Source organism: Felis catus, chromosome C1 (genome assembly GCF_018350175.1).
Source record: "Felis catus isolate Fca126 chromosome C1, F.catus_Fca126_mat1.0, whole genome shotgun sequence".
NCBI classification, from domain to species: domain Eukaryota; kingdom Metazoa; phylum Chordata; class Mammalia; order Carnivora; family Felidae; genus Felis; species Felis catus.
In genome coordinates, this window is record NC_058375.1 from 157,683,752 (window position 1) to 157,698,174 (window position 14,423).

Here is a 14,423-nt window from a genome sequence, read left to right on the forward strand (position 1 = left end):
ATTTTTTTTTTTAACATAATGAATGATGAAAATATTTGTATAGCCAAAAATAACTTGAACAACAAAGGCTCCGGTTCATGACTGCATCACTCAATCATTTAAAAATATAGAGAGCTCGGGGTACCTGGGTAGCTCAGTCGTTTAAGCATCTGACTCTTGATTTCAGCACAGGTCATGATCTCATGGTTTTTGTGAGTTTGAGCCCCACATTGGGCTCTGCATTGATAGCACAGAGCCTGCTTGGGATTCTCTCTCTCCCTTCTCTCTCTGCCCCTACTCTACTCATGCTCACTCTCTCTCAAAATAAGTAAACTTCTAAAACATTTTTTAAATAAGTTGAAAGAAAGAAAGAAAGAAAGAAAGAAAGAAAGAAAGAAAGAAAGAAAGAAAGAAAACGTTAAAAAAAATAGAGACCCAACCAGGTGCCAAGAATTATCATGGGCACTGAAGACAGAGGGGTAGAGAAGATAGATATGCTTCCTACTTTCATGGAGCAGACAATCTTCAGTAAAAGAAAGAACACACAAAACAAAGAAATAAGGACTATTAGTTTGCTAGTTCTACCATAATCCCAAATCAGACTAGGTTACGTGAACAAAAGAAATTTACTTTTCCCAGTCCTGGAGGGTGGAAGTCCAAGATCAAGGTGTCAGCAGACCTGAGACCTGTCCTCCTGGCTTGCCTTCTCATTGTGTCTTCACACGGTCATTCCTCTCTAAATCTATGTCCTAATCTCTTTTCTTAAGGATGGCAGTTACATTGGATTAGAGTCCACACTGAGGACTTCATTTTACCTTAATTGTCTCTTTCACCATTGATGAAATTTGTTTATTAGTCTCATTTTTCCAACAAAAGGGCCAAAACAAAGTTTCAAGGGTATTATAATCGGGAGAAAGTTAACATCCTCCATCTTGTGCAATAAATATTGATTCATATATGCAATCTATTTCCGGGGCTTTTAGAGATGTGCATGCAGAATGCATAAATGGAAATGGTACCTTAATCACCTCTTTAAAAGCCCTGTCTCCATATATGTACACGATAAATCATTAAATTTTATTTCTGAAATTATTATTACACTATATATTAACTAACTTTGATTTAAATTTTAAAAAATAAAATAAGGGCACCTGGGTGTCTCAGTTGAAGTGTCCGACTTCGGCTCAGGTCATGATCTCACCGTCTGTGAGTTCGAGCCCTGCGTCAGGCTCCGTGCTGACAGCTGGAGCCTGGAGCCTGCTTCGGATTCTGTGTCTCCCTCTCTTTCTGCCCCTTCCCAGCTTGTGCTCTGTCTCTCTCTCAAAAATGAAGAAACATTTAAAAATTTTTTTAATTAAAAGATAATAAAAGCATCTCACTTAAAAAAAAAAAGACAGATGAGTGTCTCATGTTTGAGTTGCATTTCATCAATAATTATGACTTGAACTCAGAGTCACTTTTACATATGTTCTTACCTAATATTATAAACTTTTTTTTAATGTGAAAGAAAAAGAGAAAGAAAGAAAGAAAGAAAGAGAAAAAGATAAAGAAAAAGGAAAAAAAGAAAGGCAGAATAACTGCTCGATTTTGCCCCTTCATTTACCAGTTTTCAAATCAAGTTCAGTTTAGTTTACTAGTATCCAAAGATGTCATTCTAGATCCTCTGTCTGAACTGCATGTGAATGTAAATTTCTTCTTACTGTTCTATATTCAACCCCTCAAATTTGTATAGTGACTAAGCAAAACACAATCATCATCTTTAGAAGAGCTAGACACTGGAAATATACATAATTTGGAAAAACTAGAATCAGAAAAAATTATCCTGTTAATTGTTTTGGTGGTTTTGATAGGTTGGAATATTTCTAACTTCCTGAAACCACATCTGTTCAAATTTAAACAATATTTAAGAATAATACAGAGAAGGGCACCTGGGTGGCTCAGTCGGTTAAGCATCTGACTTAGGCTCAGGTCATGATCTCATGGTTAGTGAGTTCAAGCCCCACATCAGGCTCTGTGCTGACAGCTCAGAGCCTGGAGCCTGCTTCAGATTCTGTGCCTCCCTCTCTCTCTGCCCATCCTCTGCTTGCATTTTCTCTCTCTCTCTCTCTCTCTCTCAATCTCAAGAATAAATAAACATTAAACATTTTTTAATTAAAAAAATAATAATACGGGGCGCCTGGGTGGCGCAGTCGGTTGAGCGTCCGACTTCAGCCAGGTCACGATCTCGCGGTCCATGAGTTCGAGCCCCGCATCGGGCTCTGGGCTGATGGCTCAGAGCCTGGAGCCTGTTTCTGATTCTGTGTCTCCCTCTCTCTCTGCCCCTCCCCCGTTCATGCTCTGTCTCTCTCTGTCCCAAAAATAAATAAACGTTGAAAAAAAAAAATTAAAAAGGTTTAAAAAAAAATAATAATAATAATACAGAGATATTTAGGATTCACATTAAACTAGCCTAGATTACCTAAAGTTACTATATAAGGACTATTAACTCAGATATCAAGTCAAAATTTAACACTACATTTGGGTCAAAATATATTTAACCATTCTTCCATAACTGACAGTAACACATTTAGAAGCCTGAAAATAGTTCTTGTGGTTTCACAGATTAGAAATGTAATTTTACCTTTTAGGATTCAAGTAAATTGTGGACCCTTGGAGAGGATGTAGTCTATGTTAAGCAGAGGCTCTCAAAGAATAAACAAGGTTGAGTGCTAAAAAAATAATAAAATAAAATAAAATAAAATAAAATAAAATAAAATAAAATAAAATAAAGGCCCTATCTCCAAATACAGTTACGTCCTGTGATACAGGGGTGAGGACTTCAACATGAATTTTGGGACACAAGTCAGCCCATAATACAAGGTAATTTCACACAGTGACAAAGAGCACACGTCACAAGGAAACAAAGTGATTGCATGGCAACGGCCGGGACTCTTCAGACTGGATGGTCTCAGACACCTCATGGACACGTGACTTGGGCTGAGACCTGACAGGCGCTGCTGGGGGCAGGATCTCCAGTGGTTACAGACCGGGCAGTGGGGACTGGAAACACAAAGCCTCCAAGCTGGGAACAGGCTTATAAATTCAAGGACCAGCAAGAAGGCCAATGTGTTGAAGCAAAAGAAACAAAAGGGAGAGTGAGGGTGATAATATTCGAAAGTTAGGGAGGGGCAGGTCACATAGGGCCTGCATCCCAGGGTGAGGAGAGCAAGTTTTAGGGTAAGAGTAATGGGAAGACTTTCAGGAATCTAAGCAGGGAGCAGCACAATCTGATCTGTTGTCATCTCTAATGAGAGAGAAATCATGCCCAACCTGACCATGGTGGAAAAAACCGCTCCAGTTTCGAATGGGTCAGTGGTGTCTTGCAGGGGTGTGGTGGGCACCACACGACAGGCAGGGTCATGAGCACCCAGCCGCTGAAAGAAAAAAGGACTAAGCGCTACTGAGGATTCAAACCATAGGCAATAAACTCAGCCTGGAGACAGAACGAGAGGGAGAAGCTTCTGCTGTAAAGATGCTGAGACCTGAGAAAAGCCTCCAGGTTTCTTCAAGGAAAGCAGCTTGACAAAATACAACAGATTGGCAATCATCAGCCAGTGGAGACCCTTAGGGAGAGGGCACACTTCCTCACTGAGTGTAGTGTTTTGTTGTTACCGTTAGCACCTTTCTTTGTGCGGTTCGAAGGCGGCTCACGGGAGGTAAATTGATGGACGATCACAGTTTCCAAAACACCTCTCCGGAGGAGGCGTGCATCCAACGGCAACTTGCTGTTTGCAGGTTTTGTCATTTCTGAGTGAGCCTGCCTGCTTTAGCATAGCACTGCCTGGCACAGGAAGGTGAGGTGAAGAAGAGTAGAAACCGCTTAGGACCTCCCTACAGTGTGCCAAGCATCTGGCTTACGTGCAGAACTATCTGATCAAGCCATCCCCTGAAAGTAGATACATTGGATTCTTGTTATTCACAGTACGGATGGCCTATAAGGTCTTTATGAACTATTGCTTCTATGAGAAATACAGAGTTAGAGTCCTGCAACCCTCTAGTCAAAACATGTTTATCAACGGATCAATATACGACCTTGTTTTACCCACACTTCTGTTTAAAGACATTTTAATATATGTTGTTAATTCATTAACATTGAACTCATACCCAGAAGCGCCGTACCACTGACCTGAATAAAGTTGTATGAACTGATTGTTAAATACGCTGAAATTTTGCCAGCTGGTTATTAAACTAACATTATTAAAAATTATGTAAACTTAGGATTTTAAATTGTATTTTAAAATACAGGGAATACTCAAAAATTTCTCTAATTATTTTCCTATGTTTTATTACCATACATGCTCATATATGATACACTGTATAATGGTATGTCACTGTACATTTCTTCCTAATTCTGTATTTAGTGACTTTACATTGGTAGCTTGCAATCAGGGTTTTATTTATGTATTTACTTATTTGGGTAAGCCAGTTATAAACATTTGCCAGAACACCACTGTCACCTGGAACCCATAGAGGCAGAAACTATGGCTTGTAAAAAGTTAAGTAACTTATTTCCTGTCACCCAGCTAGCAAGCAGTAGAGTTGAGATTTGACGTAGACCTGAATGATTTCAAAACTTATACCTATTTTCCCCGTCGATTATGCTTCTTCCGATGTTTGCATTTGTTTCTAAAGACGGGCTGCTTAGATTCCTACTGCATTTGAATTGTGCCTGGCGTTTTTTCTTATCTACCTCCTGTAATTTTCCTTACACACCTCCTTCTCCAGCTAACCCAGAGAGCTTGCAAGAGCCAAGGTATAACCAAGAGCACAGGTTTAAAAGGAATCAATTCAAGCAGTTCAATAATTCAGTGCATCGCAGACTAGAAGGATAGAAGATACGTAGGTTATGAAACTAGTTATTTAGTGGTCTGGGCTTTAAGAATGGGCTGAAAATCTCATAGGGAAATACTCCCAGGGGTGAGTGAGGGATGGGGTACTATAGATGAGGAAGATATAGGAAATGAATGGGCAATCTCCAGCTCTCCTTTTTTTGAGTCATAGCAGTTAATTTGATTCATCAGGATTAAACTCTTGGCTCCTGTTAGTTCTGCTGACCCAGGATGCTAGTAACTACCCAGTAAGCCAGCCAGCCAACAGTTTGTAAGATGCTAGGCCAGTTGGAGCCATATCACCAAAGATGAGCTCAAAAGGCTCTCTAGAGTTTCTAAAAATGGTGTTTTCTCTGTCTGTTGAAGGCACTAGATGGTTTATAGAACCATACTGACATACTATACTTTCAGGGCTACAGTTTCTTAGTTATCCACTTATAAGTCATTCTTCAGGAGATACAAAACAGCTTATACCATACTAGCTAAAAACACACACAGAGCCACAATGCTAATGAATTCAATGAAATGCACATCAAAATTAAGTCAACACATGTATTGAGCTCCAACTCTCTATGAGACATTGTGTTAGTCATTGTGAGAGAAGCCAGAGGCAAAGCTGCCGAACCCAAGGGTTTTTCAATCTAGTTAGAGAGGCAGAGCACAAGCAGTGGCTGTTTTAATAGGTCACAGTAGCTCAGAAAGAAAGGATACTCGTTCTGTTAAGCAGACCAAACTTTATCATAAAGGTAAAACATTTTTGAAAATGATAATTCCTCTTATTTCGCATTATTTTCATCATTATATCAAATATATTGTTAGGGTGATAATCACCAGAAAAGTTCAGAGGAGAGAGAAGTTGCTTCAGAATCCGATGAGAAAGATTTGAAGGAGAAAACCATGAATGGATTCAAATGAGTCAAGCGGGAGGAGGGAGGGCATATGAGACGAAGGGCATGGTGTGAACCAGAGAGTAAGCCCTTTTTAGCATTGCTACCCCTGGCTCCTAGTGGCCTGACCTCTGACACCTTTCACTCTGCCCTCATCCTTCCCCATGCCTCTCGACCCAGGTCCCAAGTCGGTGGCCTCAAATGGGCTGTGCCATGTCATCTCTCCAGCACATCAGACTCTCTCTGCCTCAAGATCTTTTCCCTCTTTGCCATTGAGCAAACTCTCATATGCCCTTCAAGACTAACTTATGGATTCCTCCTCCTAGAATGCCTTAGTCACTTGGAATGTAGTGCTCTTCCTAGAGAAGAAAAGGTACAACCATTTAATTCCATCAGAGTGCTTATCACCCCCCCCCCCCAAACACACACAAACACTTGACTGTAAGCATCTTGAGGGCAAGGATCTTGCTTTTTCTATCTGGATTCTTAGCCAGCATATTTGCTACTTAGTAAGCACTCACTAAATGCTTATAGAATGAATGTATATATTTACAGAAATAAGAGTTTCAGGAAGGCAAATAAGTTTTGGAGGGGAAAAATGAGCTAATTTTTACATTTTGAATTTAAGCTTCTGAGCCCATTCATTTGGAAACATCTACCAAAAAATTGGAAAGACGGGACTGTGACTAGGTATCATTTTTACTGCCATTATTTCAGATAAAGAGACAGATGCACAAAGAGAAACAGAACCTTGTCTTGGTCTCAGAGCCAGAAGACAGATACAGATAACTTAGTTAAGCTCTGAGATATTTCTCCATTGCCTACTAAAGTGGAACCTTGAGGAATGCCTACCAGAGAGATACAAGGAAAAAGATAAGCCAGCAAAGAACTCCACGATAACAGAGGTAAGAATACAATGATGTTAATGACAATGACCACCATCCATTCTGCCTCTTTCTCTCTTCCTTCCCTTCTCTTTTCTTCCTGAAGTGTTCAGTTCCAAAGCCTTGGATGGGACAAAGCAGGGTGGATGTTTAGGCCAGGTGAGGGATTGTGGCCCAGAGTGGAGTGCTGGGTGCCAAATAGAGTCATGAAAATGTCTACAGAGGAGATTAGTATAGCATGGAGAATCAGGACGGGGTGAAGAGGGTGTCCATAGAAGGGAGGCCCAACATCAGCTACCAGGCCTAAGCAGGATGATGAAGGCATACCTGCCAAAGAGCAGCCAGTATGGGAAGTCAGAGTGGCTGCATTCAGAGAATAGTTGCATGCAGGGAAATTGAATGAACACAGAATATCTTAAGAATAACTGAAGACAGTTTCTTACTGTTAGAAAAGGGAGTTATATATATGGAGGGGTAGAAAACCCAATGAATTTAGTATTAGATTAAAATTATTATAGGTATCCATGTAAAGTCATGTCTTTCAATATATAGACTGATATCGTTAGAAGAGCAGATGTTAAGTGTTTATCTGTGTAAATGTGACTATATCTCTACATATTCCCTAGCCGTCCACCTGAGGGCCTGCCATCAGTGAATCCCTGACAAACACAACTAGCACCCCAGGTCTTGGTTTCTAATCCAGCCTAAGTCCATTTTCCATTAAAAGGAACCAGCCTCCTTGAAGAAGTGGCTGAATCCTGGGCTGAGCAGGAAAGCACAGGCTGAAAGGGAGGATTTTTTTGAACTAGAAAGCAAGAAAGTGCTCAAAGAATGAGGGGAAAATGGTATAAGGACCAAGCTGTAGGGCCTGTCACTGGTGAAATCTGAGACACGTTGTGCACCAAAATTCATCGTAGTAACTGATTATAATGCAATGAATAAAAAGGGAAACTGAGGTTCATATAAGTTAATAAATAAAAACTGAAAGGTTGAGGAGGAGCAAGGTGTCTGCATAGTTTCATGGTAACTCCCCACAAAATATTTATTAACTGCAAAGGTGAAAGTAGTCATTTTTACAGCCAAGAAGCCTGGCAGACATCATCTCAAGTGAATGCCATCAGGAATGGAGCAAATGAAATCATGAGTCACTTGACTGGATGCAATAAGAAACCAGCATCACTTCCGTGATATTCCTGCCAAAGATGCTGATATCAGATAAATGCAAACTGAGGGGCATTCAGCAAAGTAACTGGTAATCTTCAAATGTGCAAATGGCATGAAAGTCAACCAAAGAGTGAAAACTGGTCCAGAGTGAAGGAGACGCTAAGGAGACATGACAACTGAACGCAACGCAGGAATCTGAACTGGATCCTGTTGCCATGGAGACATAATTAGGACAATTGGTGGAACTGAGGAGTAGATTGTGGTAGTAAATCAATGTTAATCTCCTGACTTTGATGGTTGCATTGTGGTTTTGTTGAAAAATGTCCTTGTTTGCAGTAAGTACACACTAAAGATTAAGATGTAAAAAAAGAAAAAGTTCTGTGTACTGAACTTACACTTTGCCTGTAACTTTGAGATAATTTTTTAAATCAATATATTTGTTTTCACAACTCTAATAATTTCTCAAGTGAAATTTTCAGAAACCTGGATGCAGTAGAACTCTTCCTAAAAATGACAATGCCATCTTCGAGTTCCAAGAACAATAAAGTATACAAAATGCCTCAGCCTATTAAAGGGAAATTTAGTGAAAGAAGAAAATGCATTAGCTAAAACTTCTCAAGAATTCTAAATTGTTTGGCAAGTAGACTATTTATGTTAGTTTTTGCAAGTTTTTGAATTATAATAGTTGTATTTTTCGATGCTTTCTAAGTGTAATAAACCATCATCTTTAATATAATGCCTCAATTTGTTATGCAAAAATAAATGAAAATAATAACAGGAATAATAAATAGCTACTCTTCGTTGAACATTTATTATGTATATTCTGCTATGAGGTATGCGATATTATTATTTACAGCTTGCATATCAGAAAAATGATGTTTAAATAGGTTAAGAAATTGCCCGTAAATAGGGATAGTAATGTATAGTATAGCCAACTTTTGGACCCACGTTTTTCACACTCCAAAGCCCGTATTAATAATTCCTGCCCTCTGATGCCTCCCATGGAAGCCCAAAGAAGGGAATTTTAGGAAGGATACGAGAAGCCTGGGCTTCCCTCTAGAGCCCCCCTCTCCTTCACTGTTTACTCCCAATCCAATCTATCACTAAGGCCTGCTGTTTTCTTTTTACAACTCTACCCCTCTTCTCCCCATGTTAGTTAAGGCCTCACCATTTTCCTCCTGCTTCCTGGCAACAGGTTTCCTCTCTTCCTGATTCTTATCTCAGCCTTTTTCGATGTCTCCACGTTGTTGTCAGAGTGATCAGTCTAAAATGCGCATCTGAATATCACAATGTGCTTAAAGTTCTATATGGAGTAAAGACTCCTTTGTGGTTCCAATTACCTTTTGGTTAAGGTCAAAACATGGCACCCAAGTCTTTCCAAGTCCAGTCTCTGGATATCTCTTCAGCCTCACTAACTATGAGGTCCCATGCAAATGTCCCCCATGCTGTGTGCTCAAGGAACTCTTGTGGGATTTATAATTCTCCGAATACACCAACACACCCTAATGCAAAACTAATGTGTGCCCTTCAGCAAGTGTGACTATGTCTCACCAGTGTTTTCTGGCATTCTCCCCTTCCCCAAACAGGCTGAGCTGGGTACCCTTTGGAATTCCCAACACGTTTCTGTAAAGACCTCTTTTGTATAATCTATCGCAACTTAATATAACCTTCCTTCAACACTGAGCTCCTCGAAAGTGGGATTAGAGCTTGTTCGTCGTTGTATACCTCCTAATGGCTGGATCAAAGAGGGTGCTATAGAAAGGCCCCACTGAATGAGTGAGCGAGTGAGTGAATAATCATCAGTGAATTATCAGTTGTATTAAATGCTACAGAGAGGCAAAATGACAGAAATAGTGATTTTCTGGAGAACCGCCTCAGAAGAGTTGAGGGAGACACCGACTGACTAGGGGGTTAGATAATTTGAGTAGGAAGACAGCAGGGGAAGTTTTTAAACAAGTGCACAGAAAGCTGGTTGGCTGAACCTAAGTTCTGAGTAAACGTGCTTCAAACACTAGGTGCCCTCAGTCCCAGAGGTATGTGATGGCTTTAACGATCAATTAGTTCATACTTGTGAATAGGTAATGCAAGCACATCGTATAAAATTCCAAACTGTAAAGCTCCCTCCCCTCTCCATGCCCATCTCCAGCCCCTCAGTTCCTGGTGCAGAAGGAATCACAATAAATAACCATTTAGAGTGCTTTTGTTTTCTAAGATTCTGTCTTCATAACCTGGCAATGATTTATAGGAAATAAATATAAATTGATGATTTGTACCATGGATATGTAAACAAGAGGCAAAGGTAAATAAATCTTGCAGGTGGCACTCTATTTCCATTTGCAAAGCTGCCAAACTCGTACTTGCCCCTGGAGACGAAAGCAACTGTATACTGGACATTCCAGTGTGCTTATTTATCAAAATCTGTAAGACTGGTCCTAGATGAGCTTAGAAAAATGTAAGTAATGGCACACGAATATTAACATAGGTGATCGAATGGAAGATATAATGTGATTTGGAGGAATCTGCGTTTGTAAAATATTCTTCCTGAGCTGTGTTTTGTTTAATTGAAGCCGCAGACATGGCTGTCGGATGACTTGGTTGTTAATTAGTTGTCCATTAGTCTTCATTTCCTTATTAGGGAAAAGCAAATGTATGCTAATGTGTTGGAGGCAACTTAATCTATTGAATTTCATCTTTATTCCCTATTAACACCCGAGATTTTTCATTAATATATATGAAACTTGGACATGCACAGTGACAGTTCACCCTAACACGCTGAATACAAGGCTAGTTTGCACGTATAAAGTTAGTTACGACCATTTGGACTTTGATTTAAAAACTAGGAAATTGGGGTGGTGGGGGGTGCCTGGATGGCTCAGTTGGTTAGGTAGGTGTCTGATTTTGGCTCAGGTCATAATCTCCCCGTTTGTGAGTTCGAGCCCCATGTCAGGCTCTGTGCTGACATCTCAGAGCCTGGAGGAACCTGCTTCAGATTCTGTGTCTCCCTCTGTCTCTGCCCCTCCCTGGCCTGTGCTGTGTGTGTGTGTGTGTGTGTGTGTGTGTCTCAAAAATAAACATTAAAATTAAAAAAAAAAAACCCTAGGTAATTTTTATGAAGTGGAAAGTGGTAAAAAAAACTTATTTTGTGCAATTTTTAAAGCTACAATATAATTAATACATACTGAGCATAAAAGTTACCTTAGATGCTACAAATTAGGCTGGCTATTAATAATAACAGTGTTGCTGTGTGCATCCCTGCTCCTGTTATGGCGTGACACACTCATTAGGGCTTCTGAATTAGATTTTTTTCCATCCTGCGGGTTTGGGCAAAGTTGAATTTTTTTTTTTTAATGTATGCATTAAGGCAAGGCTTTAGAAATGTATTTTTCAGCTTTGGAAAGATATGGAAATTAAGCAGACTAATCACTGCAGCAACCAGAGACTAAAAATAAAAAGTAATTTAGTCAGAATGAGATTGCTTCTCCACTTCTCTCTGAGGGTGATTGGTGGGAATGATGATGTCATGTCTTGTAAATACTGTTCATGATTCTCACAGCCTGAAATGGTGGCAGAGATGGCACTGGTCCTCTGTCAGTTCAAAGGAACCAACGCATCGACTTCATCCAGCACTCAGAAATGGGGTGGCCCTGGGGAGATATGTCAAGGCACTTTGAGGATGTGGTGTGCTGCTGGCCAGCCGCTCTGCCTGACCTGCTAACCCCTGGAGCCTGGCAGCCTGGCCCAGCTTTCCTGCTCACTCTGTCGTCGGGAACGCAGGCCAGGTGCTCCAAGCCAAGGGGCCATCCCTTGACATTCCTCTTGCTGTGGAAATAGTGAAAATTCTCTCCGACATTCTTGGCAAACTTTGCAAAACTTACCTCATTTTAGACTCCAGCTTTCTCCAATGTATTCTTAGCATTAGGCCGCTCTTTGGTCCCAAGATTCTTATTTATGTCTTTTTAACTAACATACCTCCAAGAAAGTTCTCTAAGTGGCCCCTGGGGATTCTTTAGATTCCTTCTCAGTTTCCTGTTTGTCAAGGCCATTTTTAAATAAGAGTGTCAGAGATTCCCAAGTGAATTTGGGTCATTTCCCATTTTAGAGTTCCTGCCCAGAAGGTCACACTTATCTTCACTCTCAATGTTTTGAACTCTGCTTCCTGAGAACTGAGGATATAGGTCTGCCCATAAGCAACATTCCCTGTGTTGGCAATGGAAAGGAACTAGCTAATGAGGTCACTTTCTCAGTATGGAATTCAGTGAAATGAAAACAAGTATTTATTGAACATTGACTTTGCTCCAGGCACTTTGCCATAAAGATCCGGCTGAGGAATGTGGAAAGCAAACCATTAAACTAATAATTTTCTTCTTTTTTAACTAATAATTTCAATACAATGGGATAAATCAATCAAAAGAGGTATGTGCAATGGATAGTGGTGGTACAAGGGCAAGAGTGTACTGTGTCTAGGGAAAATGTCACTAACTGGGCTTTTGGAGAGAAATAAAAGTCAATGAGGCCAATATAAAAGTAGAAGGACTTCCAGGTAGAAGGAACCAGCATTGTGCAAAGTCTTGGATGTATGAACTAACAAGGTTTGTTGTCATCAGCAACTTCTCAGTTCTTCCTTTTTATTTTTTATTTTTGAAAAATCTTTAATGTTTATTTATTTTTGAGAGAAAGAGAGACAGTGTGAGTAGGGGAGGGCAGAGAGAGACTCGAGACACAGAATCTGAAGCAGGCTCCAGGCTCTGAGCTGGCAGCACAGAGCCCGATGCGGGGCTCAAACCCACCAGCATCGAGATCATGACCTGAGCCACCCAGGCGCCCCGGTTTTTCCTTTTTAAAAATTAAAGTTAGCATAACTGTTATTCTTATGTGTTGTTTGTCTTATTTTGTTTCTGAAGCGATATATGTTTGGTTTAGATATTGATATTACACAGAAATGTGTGCCAAGTAAGAATCTTCCATAGCCTCAACCTTCAGGGATATGCTATTGCCTGTCTAGTATATACGTGTCTAGATCTTTTTTTCTTACATCTGTACCAAACTAGAATCATACTTATTCTTTGGCAACCTGCTTCTAAGTCAGTACATATAACTAAATGTTTTATACTCTATCCTCAATTTTTGGTATTTTGTATCCCATTGTTCAGGTTGAGTGGCAGTGTAGTGTAGTAATTAAACGTGGAAGTCTTAGAGTCAGATGAATCCCAGCTATACCACTAGTAACTGTGTGGCCCTGGGTGAGTCGCTCAACCATTCTGTGTAACCAAACCAATGTGAGTTCTCTCCTTGGTGACTCATAGATAGAAACTATACCCGGTGAGTTGTCACACAAAGGAAACTTTATTTGCAGCAAATAAGAAGATGATGGGGAATAACTTCCAAAGCCATGACTCCCCAAGCAAGAGTGAATGGGCTTCTACCTAGAGGCAGGTATAAGGTCATGCATGCACCTCAAGGAAACACTGTATGCTTTATAAATGAGGCTTGTGCTCCTCCTTGGGCAGAGATTTTAGTATGATAATGAGATAAAGGTAAATGTTGGTCATCCCAGAGGTGACTCCATGGTGCATCTGCACAGGCGTGAGTTGGGGGTTTAGCTCAAACTGGTCTGGATAGTCTGGGCCACCAGAACTCTTCCTCTGGGCAGTCATTATTGCTTGAGTGCTATTTTCGGTTTCCATCATGGGATGTTATGCCTGTAGGGTTCATTGCCTGAGTTAAGAGATACTTTGGGAAGAAGAGCTTAAGGAGAAATGTGGGCCAAAAAAAATCCTACAAAAAAATCATATATATATATCCCACTTTATACATATATATGTGTATATATATATATATCTCCCACTATATATACACATATATCCCACTATATATATATATATATATATATATATATATATATATATATATCTCACATCTTTATCCACTAATCTATTGATGGGCATTTGCATTGCTTCCATATCTTGGCTATTGTAAATAATGCTACAATAAGCATGGGGGTGCATATATCTTTTCGAATTAGAGTTTTGGTTTTCTTTGGGTAAATACCCAACAGTGAAATTACTGGATCATATGGCATTTCGATTTTTCATTTTTGAGGAACATGCTTTTTACCACAGTGGCTGCACTGGTCCCTGTTGACTGATATTTGTGCTATTTCCAATTCTTTACATGTTTTGGCTACTAAAGAATCTTCCAAGGCAAGTTATGAATTGCCCTTAACCTCTAATGCATTTGAGCACCTGTTTCTTTCTGAATTACCGACACCCAACAACAGCGTATAAGCACTTAACAAATGCTACTCATGGTGTTGACTCCCTTGGAGGCAGCACAAAATGGGGTGAGTGGGGGTACAGTAGAGTGGCTTCCAGGCTAGACCAAAGGACTCCACTGCAAGTTTTCTGTCTGCAGAGATGCCCTGACAGGAAGGCATATGCTAAGCATAGACTGGGAAAGGAAGCAGGAAGATTGGGACCTGAGATGTCAAGCTGGGCTGGAAAGAAGCCAGAGAATGTGTGTAGGCCAGAAATATATGGCCAGTGACGACCTTGAGTTCAAAGAACTCAAAAGGATGCCCTGGGATCCAAATATTTTAGGAAAAAAGTGTAGCATACTTTTTTGTGAGATGCTTCACTATATAT